Source organism: Coffea arabica, chromosome 6c (genome assembly GCF_036785885.1).
Source record: "Coffea arabica cultivar ET-39 chromosome 6c, Coffea Arabica ET-39 HiFi, whole genome shotgun sequence".
In the NCBI taxonomy this organism is placed as follows: Eukaryota; Viridiplantae; Streptophyta; class Magnoliopsida; order Gentianales; family Rubiaceae; genus Coffea; species Coffea arabica.
The window spans coordinates 45,838,896-45,850,304 of record NC_092320.1 but is presented as its reverse complement, the minus strand read 5'-3'; the positions used below and the strand labels follow the sequence as shown (position 1 = coordinate 45,850,304).

The 11,409-nt window shown below is 39.4% G+C and overlaps 1 long non-coding RNA gene across 1 annotated transcript; it reads left to right on the top strand.

The window, feature by feature from the left end:
• Nucleotides 1–3,074: 3,074 nt before the first annotated feature.
• LOC140008069 (uncharacterized) lies at nucleotides 3,075–10,854 on the top strand. Its single transcript, XR_011815483.1, has 3 exons — nucleotides 3,075–3,165; nucleotides 4,524–4,584; nucleotides 10,647–10,854. It is a non-coding gene; the product is annotated as an uncharacterized lncRNA (long non-coding RNA).
• Nucleotides 10,855–11,409: the final 555 nt, after the last annotated feature.

Here is an 11,409-nt window from a genome sequence, read left to right as displayed (position 1 = left end):
ATAACATGTTCCTTTTGCTAAACTCCTGCTTTCTTGCTTTCAGAGTCTCATCCAAGTTGTCCATTCTTTTTTTCAAATCACCCTGTCTTTCCTTCAGCATTTCACAAATATTTGTCTTTCTATCAAGCTCATCTTGAACATTACATCCGGCTCTTACTAGACTTTCATTGTCGGTCTTTAGTTGTTTATTTTGTTGAAAAAGACTTGCATTTTCTTGAATGAGAAAAGCCATTTTCTGTTTTAACTGCTTGTTTTTATCATAAGATTCCTTCAAGGCATTATGCAGTTTTTCAACAAAGGATTCAAGATCATCATCTTCATCATTATCACTTTCAGATTGAGAGTGTGTGGAAGTTACCTCATTATTTCCAATAGCCATGAAGGCCATTTGAGCAGATTCTTCTTCTTCTTCAACTTCCCCTTCGGAGTTGCATTCATTCCAAGTAATCTGAAAATTGTTGAATCTTGGCTTTCGATCAGCTTTTCCATCTTTCATCTTCTTCATAGGGCATTCGTTTGCATAATGTCCAATCTGTCCACATTCGAAGCATTTGTCCAACTGTTTCTTGTTGAAATCTTGTTTACCTTTATACTTTGCGATAGATGGCTGATTCTGGAATTGATTGCTAGATCCTCCCCTTCTAAACTTTCTTTTATTCAAGATTCTTTTGAAGCCTCTGGTGATGAGAGCAAGATCATTATCGTCACCATCCGAGTCTTCATCATCCAGGTGAGCAGTATCATCTTCACCTTGAGTAGTCTTTAGAGCAATGTTTCTCTTTGCTCTAGCATCCTCTTCCTCCTGCACTTTAGATTTCAGTTTCAACTCATAAGAGGTTAGTGAGTTAATGATAGATTCAATAGGCACAGAACTTAAATCCTTGGCCTCCTCTATTGCAGTCACTTTATTTTCCCATTCTTTGCCCAAGGCATTGAGAATTTTCCTGTTCTTCTCTCCCAAGGTGTACTCTTTGCCCAACGCCTCGAGATCTTTGATCAAGTCAGTGAACCTGCAATACATTTTGTCAATATCCTCAAGAGGTTCAATTTTAAATGATTCATATTTCGTGACCAAGATGGCCTTTTTCTGTTCTTTCACATTGTCACCACCCTCATGGATTTCTCTTAGTTTATCCCACATTTCTTTAGCCGATTTGCAGCCTTTTACTCTGATTGATTCATTTGAATCTAGGGCACTATAAATAACATTCATGGCCTTGGCATTCAATGTGAGGTTAGTCCTATCTTGAGCATTCATTTCAACTCTTGTTTTTGGCCGAAGCAACCCTGTATCTGCATCAAGAAAGTTAGCTTCATGCGGTCCTTCACTCACAATAAACCATAATTCAATATCAATAGATTGCAGAAAGATAATCATTCGTTCTTTCCAGCTAACATAGTTGGAGCCACTGAACATGGGAGGCCTAGTAACAGATTGCCCCTCAACAAACATAGCATGACTGGTTGTCATCTTTACTCCAAGCCGTTAGAGCTTAATCTCAAGGAGACCAAGCTCTGATACCAATTGTAAGTCCCAAAGACAACCAAGAGGGGGGGTGAATTGGGTTGATTAAAATCCTAACCAAATTTATGCACTTTTTCTTTAATAAAAAATTTACCTTCTTTTCTAGTAATGATTAACCAAGTAGATTAGAAGACAGGAGCAATATTGATCAGAAAAATAAGTATAGAAAAGCAATGAGAATTTTATTAAACAGAAAAGTAAAATAGGGAATCAAACCAGGTGTCTACCAAGCTATCCTCAAACTTGAAGACCAAACACTAGGAAGAGCAACTTCTCTTTGATGAAAGAAGATCAACTAGATGTACAATGGAGGGAGCACTTCCTCCTCGCCCTAAGCCTCACTTAGTCAAGCTAGGAAGTTTTACAATCACTCAGAAAACCCTCAACAAAGCTACACTAAAGATCCTTTCAACCACAAAAGAAATGCTCAACAGAAATTCACACCACTTTAATACAAATCTGCTTTGGAGACTATTTTCTAGCTAAAATATCTCTTGAGAACTTGTAAACAAAGTGTGCAAAAGTTCCTACTTCGTTCAGACCAGTTTAATTTTAAAGGGAACCAGAAATGGGCTTCATCAATGCTTCCAACGGATAGAAGGCAGCTGAAGAGTCAACTAGCCGTTGGGGCTGTCGGACGTCCGACGATCGAATCATCGTCCGAACCAATCGTCCGATGATAGCCATGTTGAGGTTCGGACGTCCGATGAGTTTTTTGTCGTCCGACAATTACTAAATTCATTTATATTATTTCAATCTTGTTTGCCACATCCAAAGCATCGTAGACTGGAGTCAATCAGACATATGCTTTCCTTGTTCCATCAGGCCTGATCAAAGTGTTTACTTTCTTGGTCTGTATAAACGAACTTTTGTGATCATCAAAACCAAGAATAACAGAAAATTATTATTTATTAAAGCTCTACTATCCAATTGTTCAACTATAAGAGTAAATAAAGCTAGAAAATAAGGTTTTACACTTCGGTTTCAAGATTTGAGCAAAATTAGGGTTTTGTGATTTTTCCGCCGGATGAATTTTCGGTACTGGCCAAGAATCAATTTGATGATTAAAAGTGACTTTTAAGTGAGAAATAATATGTGAGTAGTAGCAATGAGGTAAGGTTAGTGAATGGAAAGTAAAAACTCTAGTACGGGTGTTTTTAAGAAAAACGGCGCGAACCGACGGGTCCCGCGCATTACCGATTGAACGCACCGCTTGACCACCATTTTTGCTTACCAAACAAATTTATTGAACTTGAACAAAATATCTTCCCCCTCATGATTATAGCTTGACCGAAATTGTGGCTCAAATACAAGGAAAGAAAGAGAAAAATTTTGTGGACAAGAATAGGCCAAGTGTTGGCCAAAAATTGTGGACACAATTACCCTTAACCTCTTACTTCCATATAAGACAAACCAAGCCTCATCTTCCTCCATATTTCCGCATAAGAACCGAGAGAGAGAGAGGGGAGGAACAACAAGAAGAAAAAAAAAACTCCTTCATTTCATCTTCAATCCAACAACTTAGGGAGAAATCAAACAAAACAAACCGATTAAACTTGTTCTTGAGTGACTAGCTAGTGAGTTGTGGTGTGATTCTTGAAGGGGAGAGCTTGTGCTACTCTTGGTGACTTTTATTCAAGGTAAGAGAGTTTATCTCTCCAAGTTTTACTTCTAATCTTGTTATATTAAGCCTAGTAACTTGATTTTATGGTGAGATTATGGATGATGAGCATGTTTTAGTAGTTTTCCCCAATTTATTTGATGAACTAGGGTTCATGATTTTCTGCTCAAGTTGATGTATGATGCATGAATGTTGCAATTAAAGTTATATAAGGTTGTTTAGTGGTGATTGGAACCAGAAATTTGAGGAAACTACACTTAGAGCTAAAAATTCCAGATTTCTGGAAAATTTCCCAAGCATTCTGTCCGAAATTGTATCTGTATTTTAGAGGCCTAATTGGCCTTTGGTCAAAGAAGGAAAGTTGTAGAGAATGGTGTTTTATAGGTTCCTACAAAATTTCAGCTCAATCGGAGCAACGCAGAACGTGAAAAGTCCAAAATACCCCTACTGCTTTAAGAATTTCCCAGTAGTCCGTTTCTTCAGTTCAGTCCAGTTTATTACGATTTTTGACCAGGATCCATTCTGATTTAGCTCTGGACCAAAACATGAAAGTTGTAGTGCTCTGAAGTAGCTTTAAAATACCTCTAAGAACACCTGATTCGGACTTGTGTACACTGAGTTATGTCCATTACAGTGTTCTGCATTTAAACAGCCGGTGAATTGATTTCTGGTTTGGTAATTGGAGAATTTGACCAATTTACATTAGAAACTGGACTAAGTGACCTTCATGAACATTGTAGCTCTGTGTCTTAGCTTCGAAACGGCATAGGTTACGCCTCAATCCGATAAGCGTAGCCTCGGATATGTTATTTCCGTATTTGTACGTCAAATCTGTTTTGTGCCACATTGAACTTCTGTACTTGCTACTGTTGTGAATCTTATTATTATGATATTGTGAGCCTATGGAACGGCTCTTGACATGAATGGCTGAGATGTATAATGTTGGGTTGTGTTTGAGAAAAACAATGAAGCCTAAAAGGCTGGAAAATTAGGTAAACACAAAGGGCATGCTGCCCAAATTTACGCTCGAAAACTAGAGAACTACTTGCAACTTGAGTAAGGGTTAAGAGTGATTACTGCTTGAACCATCTAGGGTACTTGAGTATTCTTGTTCCGAGGTATATAAGGAAGGACTTGGCCGAGCTTGTACCCTTGAGAAATGAAATAATGACTATTTGGAATATGTTTCTCTTGTACTTTCGACTCGCATGGCATTTTCAAGTATAAATGTTACAAAGTTTTACCGTTTAAAAAAGTGAGCAAGTGTTTCACGACTACTATTCGAGTGAAATTCAAATTCTTGATTTTATTGAATGAAACGTCTAAGTTTCGAACTCTAGTCATGTTTCAAAGTTCTCAAACTGAGTTTTATCGCAGATTTGGACTCCGAACTCGGAATATAACCTGAAAGTGACCAGTAAAGGCACTATATCTTTTGGTGAGTGCTTTCAAATACTGAATTGAACTTGATACTTGTACTTGATACGTGCCAATATGATTACATGCCACATGCGTGAATTGTTAGGGCAAGAGTGTACTTTATCGCACTTGCCCTTACGTGATATACTTGTTTATTGTTGCAATTGACTTGATATACTTGTTTATGATGCGCGCACTTCCTGGAATTCCAGAAACCCTGTGGCGAGTTACTCTAGTCGAGCCGGCAAGGGCTTGGTCGATTGGGTAACGAACCCTGGGTCTCTTGTATTGTCGAGTGGAGTGATATCTCCTCGACTAATCGGTATACTCGAGTATTACCACCCGTGTTCTTGAGGATTTTGTGTGACGGCCCCACCTCCCCCTAGGGCGTACCAAAGGGTTCGGCGGGTCGCCTGCCCAGCTCTTGCCGGGACTCAGTCGTTCACTACAGTCCTCAATTAAATTACAATATAAAAATCAAATATGTATCAAATTCTCCAAGAATTACATATCACGAACCCACTTAAGTCCAAACGTTCATACACTAAAAGCTCAGCGAGTAACCAATAAAATCGGTAAGCAAATCAGTTTCACAGTCGTTCATTTCAGTGATGTCATGATTCTAAGATCAAATGTACATTTATTGCTCTCGTGAGCCAGTGAAATCGTTGTACTTAAACACCCAACGCTCCAAACAAACATTTAACAGTAAACAGTCAGAGGGGGAGCCATTTGCTCCAGATGAACAGTACACAGAGGTGGAGACGTTGGTGTTCAGCACACGAATTCCAAGTACTCATTTAAGCCAAAACATGTCATGGGCCACATGCAAGCACTCATGATATGCAATCAAGTAAATAGTGCAAGAAACGGTTCATAAGTAACTTTGGAAAGAGTTTAGGGTCACTCACCTCCACGGCTCAGAAACTATCCATCATATATCATTACCTTGCCCGAGTCCAAGCTCTAAATCACAAACTCAAAGCAATCATACATTCTCAAAGTTCGGACAACATTTCCCCATAAATGCTTCATTTCCAACCTACAATATATTACCGATCACACATACGGTTAATAAGCAATAAAATATATCCAATTAGGCCACAATATCCCTCAATCAAAGCTAATTAGAAGCTTAAAAGCCACCACTAGAAAAACCCCCAATTAAACCCTAGAAACCGGAATTCATTCCCTCAAGCGTAAATTTGGGCAGCATGCCCTTTGTGTTTACCTAATTTCCAGCCATTTAGGCTTCATTATTTTTCCTCAACCAATCCCAAAGTCATATATATCATAAATGCAAGTCAATAGCCGTTCCATAGGCTCATAACAATACAAGGACAAAATTTAAGCTAACAACAAGTGTGGAAACGAAGTTTACAAAAGACAGTTTTGACGGGTTTTTGCGGAATGGGTACATCTGAGGCTACGCTTATCGGATTGAGGTGAAACTTATACCGTTTCGAAGCTAAGACACAAGGCTACAATGTTCATGAAGATCACTTAGTCCAGTTTCCAATGCAACCTAGTCAAATCCTCAATTTACAGAACCAAAATCTCACTCGTCGGCTGTCTAACCGCATTGTACTATAATGGTCATATCTCAGGTTACAAAAGTCCGATTCAGGTGTTCTTAGAGGCGTTTGAAAGCTAAGTAAGAATACTACAACTTTCATGTTTTGGTAAAAAACTAAATCAGTACGGATCCTAATGGAAAAACGTGATAAACTGGATAAACTGACCAAACGGACTGCTGGGGAAAAACTTAAAACAGTAAGGGTATTTTGGACTTTTCACTACCTACGTTGCTCCGATTGAGCTGAAATTTTGTAGGTACCTATAAAATACCATTATCTACAACTTTCATGCTTTGACCTAAGGCCAAATCGGCCTCTAACATAGGGCTACAAAACCGGACAGAACAGAGCTGAAAATTTCCAGAAACCTGGAATTTTTGGGATTCAATGAAACTTTCTTCATTTCTTGATTCAATCATCACTACAACCACTTATATAAGCTTAGATACAACATATATCATCCATATAGCAAGTATAGGCAGCAAATACCTCAACAAATGAAGCTTGCAAGAGTAATACTTCACCTCCTCTTGGAATTCTTGGTTCCCCTAGCTTCTCAAGCTCACAGCTCACACTTTAATCGGTTTAGAATTTTAATTCCTCACTTGGACGGCTCAACTCAAGAAGAAGGAAGTTGGTTTCTTGCTCTCTTTCTCTCCTCTCTTGTCTCAGCCAAGTAGCAGAAAAATGAAGAAGAAAGGTTGCCCAAGGTGATAAGAAGGTAAGACAAGTTGTCTTGGTCAAGGGCCCTTAGGTGGCCGACAAGTGTCCTCACCACCCTCCACTCATTTTTTTGTTTCTTTTCCTTGTTATTTTGGTCCATAATTTCGGTCAAAGCTAGCTGGAATTGAGGGGATATTTTGTTCAAATATTAATGAGCTCATGTGGTAAGAAAGTGGTGGTCAAGTGATGCGGTCAATCGGTAGTGATCGATACCCGTCGGTTTGCACCATTTTTCCTTAAATCACACATACTAGGGTTTTTACTTCCTATTCACTAACTTTATATCATTGCTTCTAATCACATATTATTTCTCACCCAAAAGTCACTCTTAAACACCAAATTTGATCCTCATTCGGTACCGAATAATTACACTACGGATACACGTGAAAACCCTAACTTGCTCCAACTTGAAAACGAAAAGTGAAACCCTACTTTCCAGGTTCATTTACACTTATCGTGGGGTGATTGAGTAGTAGGGTCATAGTAAAAGAATAATTTCCAAATAAAAGGTCATTTTTGAGAAAATATAAGGAATTTGCGAGTCCTCACACTCAACCTTTCGGGGCGTCACAAACTCCCCTCCTTAAAAGAATGTCGTCCTCGACATTCCATCTTGTACCAATCAAGTCAAGACATCCCGCAAGAATCACTAATATTTCAAACCAAACCCACAGTCCGGCATCCTAAACTTCAAGCCTAGGATACACTACAGAGATCTGAAGCCTAAGCTCTGATACCAACTGTGACGGCCCCACCTCCCCCTAGGGCGTACCAAAGGGTTCGGCGGATCGCCTGCCCAGCTCTTGCCGGGACTCAGTCGTTCACTACAGTCCTCAATTAAATTACAATATAAAAATCAAATATGTATCAAATTCTCCAAGAATTACATATCACGAACCCACTTAAGTCCAAACGTTCATACAATCCCTAATAACAACTATTACACAAGATGAAATCCAAAACTCAAACCATACATGAGATAATCCATCCGGTCACATGAATACGTGCTACAAGCACTTCCTTCGTCTCGAGCCCTGTGGAGGGGAATAAAACATTTTGGGGGTGAGCTAAAAGCTCAGCGAGTAACCAATAAAATCGGTAAGCAAATCAGTTTCACAGTCGTTCATTTCAGTGATGTCATGATTCTAAGATCAAATGTACATTTATTGCTCTCGTGAGCCAGTGAAATCGTTGTACTTAAACACCCAACGCTCCAAACAAACATTTAACAGTAAACAGTCAGAGGGGGAGCCATTTGCTCCAGATGAACAGTACACAGAGGTGGAGACGTTGGTGTTCAGCACACGAATTCCAAGTACTCATTTAAGCCAAAACATGTCATGGGCCACATGCAAGCACTCATGATATGCAATCAAGTAAATAGTGCAAGAAACGGTTCATAAGTAACTTTGGAAAGAGTTTAGGGTCACTCACCTCCACGGCTCAGAAACTATCCATCATATATCATTACCTTGCCCGAGTCCAAGCTCTAAATCACAAACTCAAAGCAATCATACATTCTCAAAGTTCGGACAACATTTCCCCATAAATGCTTCATTTCCAACCTACAATATATTACCGATCACACATACGGTTAATAAGCAATAAAATATATCCAATTAGGCCACAATATCCCTCAATCAAAGCTAATTAGAAGCTTAAAAGCCACCACTAGAAAAACCCCCAATTAAACCCTAGAAACCGGAATTCATTCCCTCAAGCGTAAATTTGGGCAGCATGCCCTTTGTGTTTACCTAATTTCCAGCCATTTAGGCTTCATTATTTTTCCTCAACCAATCCCAAAGTCATATATATCATAAATGCAAGTCAATAGCCGTTCCATAGGCTCATAACAATACAAGGACAAAATTTAAGCTAACAACAAGTGTGGAAACGAAGTTTACAAAAGACAGTTTTGACGGGTTTTTGCGGAATGGGTACATCTGAGGCTACGCTTATCGGATTGAGGTGAAACTTATACCGTTTCGAAGCTAAGACACAAGGCTACAATGTTCATGAAGATCACTTAGTCCAGTTTCCAATGCAACCTAGTCAAATCCTCAATTTACAGAACCAAAATCTCACTCGTCGGCTGTCTAACCGCATTGTACTATAATGGTCATATCTCAGGTTACAAAAGTCCGATTCAGGTGTTCTTAGAGGCGTTTGAAAGCTAAGTAAGAATACTACAACTTTCATGTTTTGGTAAAAAACTAAATCAGTACGGATCCTAGTGGAAAAACGTGATAAACTGGATAAACTGACCAAACGGACTGCTGGGGAAAAACTTAAAACAGTAAGGGTATTTTGGACTTTTCACTACCTACGTTGCTCCGATTGAGCTGAAATTTTGTAGGTACCTATAAAATACCATTATCTACAACTTTCATGCTTTGACCTAAGGCCAAATCGGCCTCTAACATAGGGCTACAAAACCGGACAGAACAGAGCTGAAAATTTCCAGAAACCTGGAATTTTTGGGATTCAATGAAACTTTCTTCATTTCTTGATTCAATCATCACTACAACCACTTATATAAGCTTAGATACAACATATATCATCCATATAGCAAGTATAGGCAGCAAATACCTCAACAAATGAAGCTTGCAAGAGTAATACTTCACCTCCTCTTGGAATTCTTGGTTCCCCTAGCTTCTCAAGCTCACAGCTCACACTTTAATCGGTTTAGAATTTTAATTCCTCACTTGGACGGCTCAACTCAAGAAGAAGGAAGTTGGTTTCTTGCTCTCTTTCTCTCCTCTCTTGTCTCAGCCAAGTAGCAGAAAAATGAAGAAGAAAGGTTGCCCAAGGTGATAAGAAGGTAAGACAAGTTGTCTTGGTCAAGGGCCCTTAGGTGGCCGACAAGTGTCCTCACCACCCTCCACTCATTTTTTTGTTTCTTTTCCTTGTTATTTTGGTCCATAATTTCGGTCAAAGCTAGCTGGAATTGAGGGGATATTTTGTTCAAATATTAATGAGCTCATGTGGTAAGAAAGTGGTGGTCAAGTGATGCGGTCAATCGGTAGTGATCGATACCCGTCGGTTTGCACCATTTTTCCTTAAATCACACATACTAGGGTTTTTACTTCCTATTCACTAACTTTATATCATTGCTTCTAATCACATATTATTTCTCACCCAAAAGTCACTCTTAAACACCAAATTTGATCCTCATTCGGTACCGAATAATTACACTACGGATACACGTGAAAACCCTAACTTGCTCCAACTTGAAAACGAAAAGTGAAACCCTACTTTCCAGGTTCATTTACACTTATCGTGGGGTGATTGAGTAGTAGGGTCATAGTAAAAGAATAATTTCCAAATAAAAGGTCATTTTTGAGAAAATATAAGGAATTTGCGAGTCCTCACACTCAACCTTTCGGGGCGTCACATTTTGGGCCCAGCTGGGGGTTGAACGGTGGACGGAGAGTCGTTTAAGTGGTGTTCTACTGGATCGGTTTCTTTACTTGAAAGTTGACGGAGTGTCAACTACTACGTGATCAAGCTCCTGATGATGAATGGAAGTTGGCTCCTGAGAGCTATCCGTATCCTTATGCTTGAAATGATTATTGTTTATTGGATGATTGTTTCTTATGAAAAATTTTTATACTCGCTCATTTTGAGATTGCTACTTGAAGTGTTATTGCTCACTTTTATGAACTCTTCATGCTCGTTACCTTGCTAAATCGAAAACTTGTATTTATAAATAATGGTCAATTTGCTATTTGGAACCTCACTGGGCTTTTAGCTCATACCACGTTATTTGTTCTCCTTACAGGGGGTACGAGCGAGGCATAAGAGATGTAAAGGCTAGCGTAGTCTAGTTACTTTAGACTGTGTTTTGAATTTTGGTTTTGTACTCGCGCTATTCCTCGAATGGAACATTTGTACTTGGATTGTATATATTTTGAACTAGTTTAAGTATATCAAGACTTTGTACTTTGGTTTCTATCAATGTAAATTATAAGCTGGGATTGCGGATATTATTAATGGTGCTTGGGGTGTGTGCACATGATTTTAGTGAGTGAGTCCTGGCGAGAGCTGGGCAGGCGGTCCGCCAAACCCTCTGGTACACCTTAGGGGGAGGTGGGGTCGTCACAGTCGAGATGGGGGTAGAGGGCGAGGACAAGGAACCGAAGAGGTAAAAAATGAAAATGTAAATAGACAAGCCGAAACCCAAGTAGCTATAGCCATACAGCGAATAGCTAATTTGTTAGAACAAATGATTAACCAACAGGGTCAAAACCAGGTACAGCATCTTGGAAATCATGAGGGAGAGGACCGTGCCTTAGAACGGTTCCAAAAGTTCCTACCGCCTAAATTTTTGGGTGGACCTAACCCTGATATAACGGAGAGTTGGTTGGATCGAATGTTAGATATTTTCGTTGCATTAGGATACCCGGAGGAACGGTAGATAGATTTTGCTGTTTTTCAGTTTGAGGGGGTGGCTCGTGCCTGGTGGAATGTGATTCGAGCCAAATAGGATAGAGAGCAGACCCCCTGGACTTGGGTTAATTTCACTCGTGAGTTTAATGAGAAGT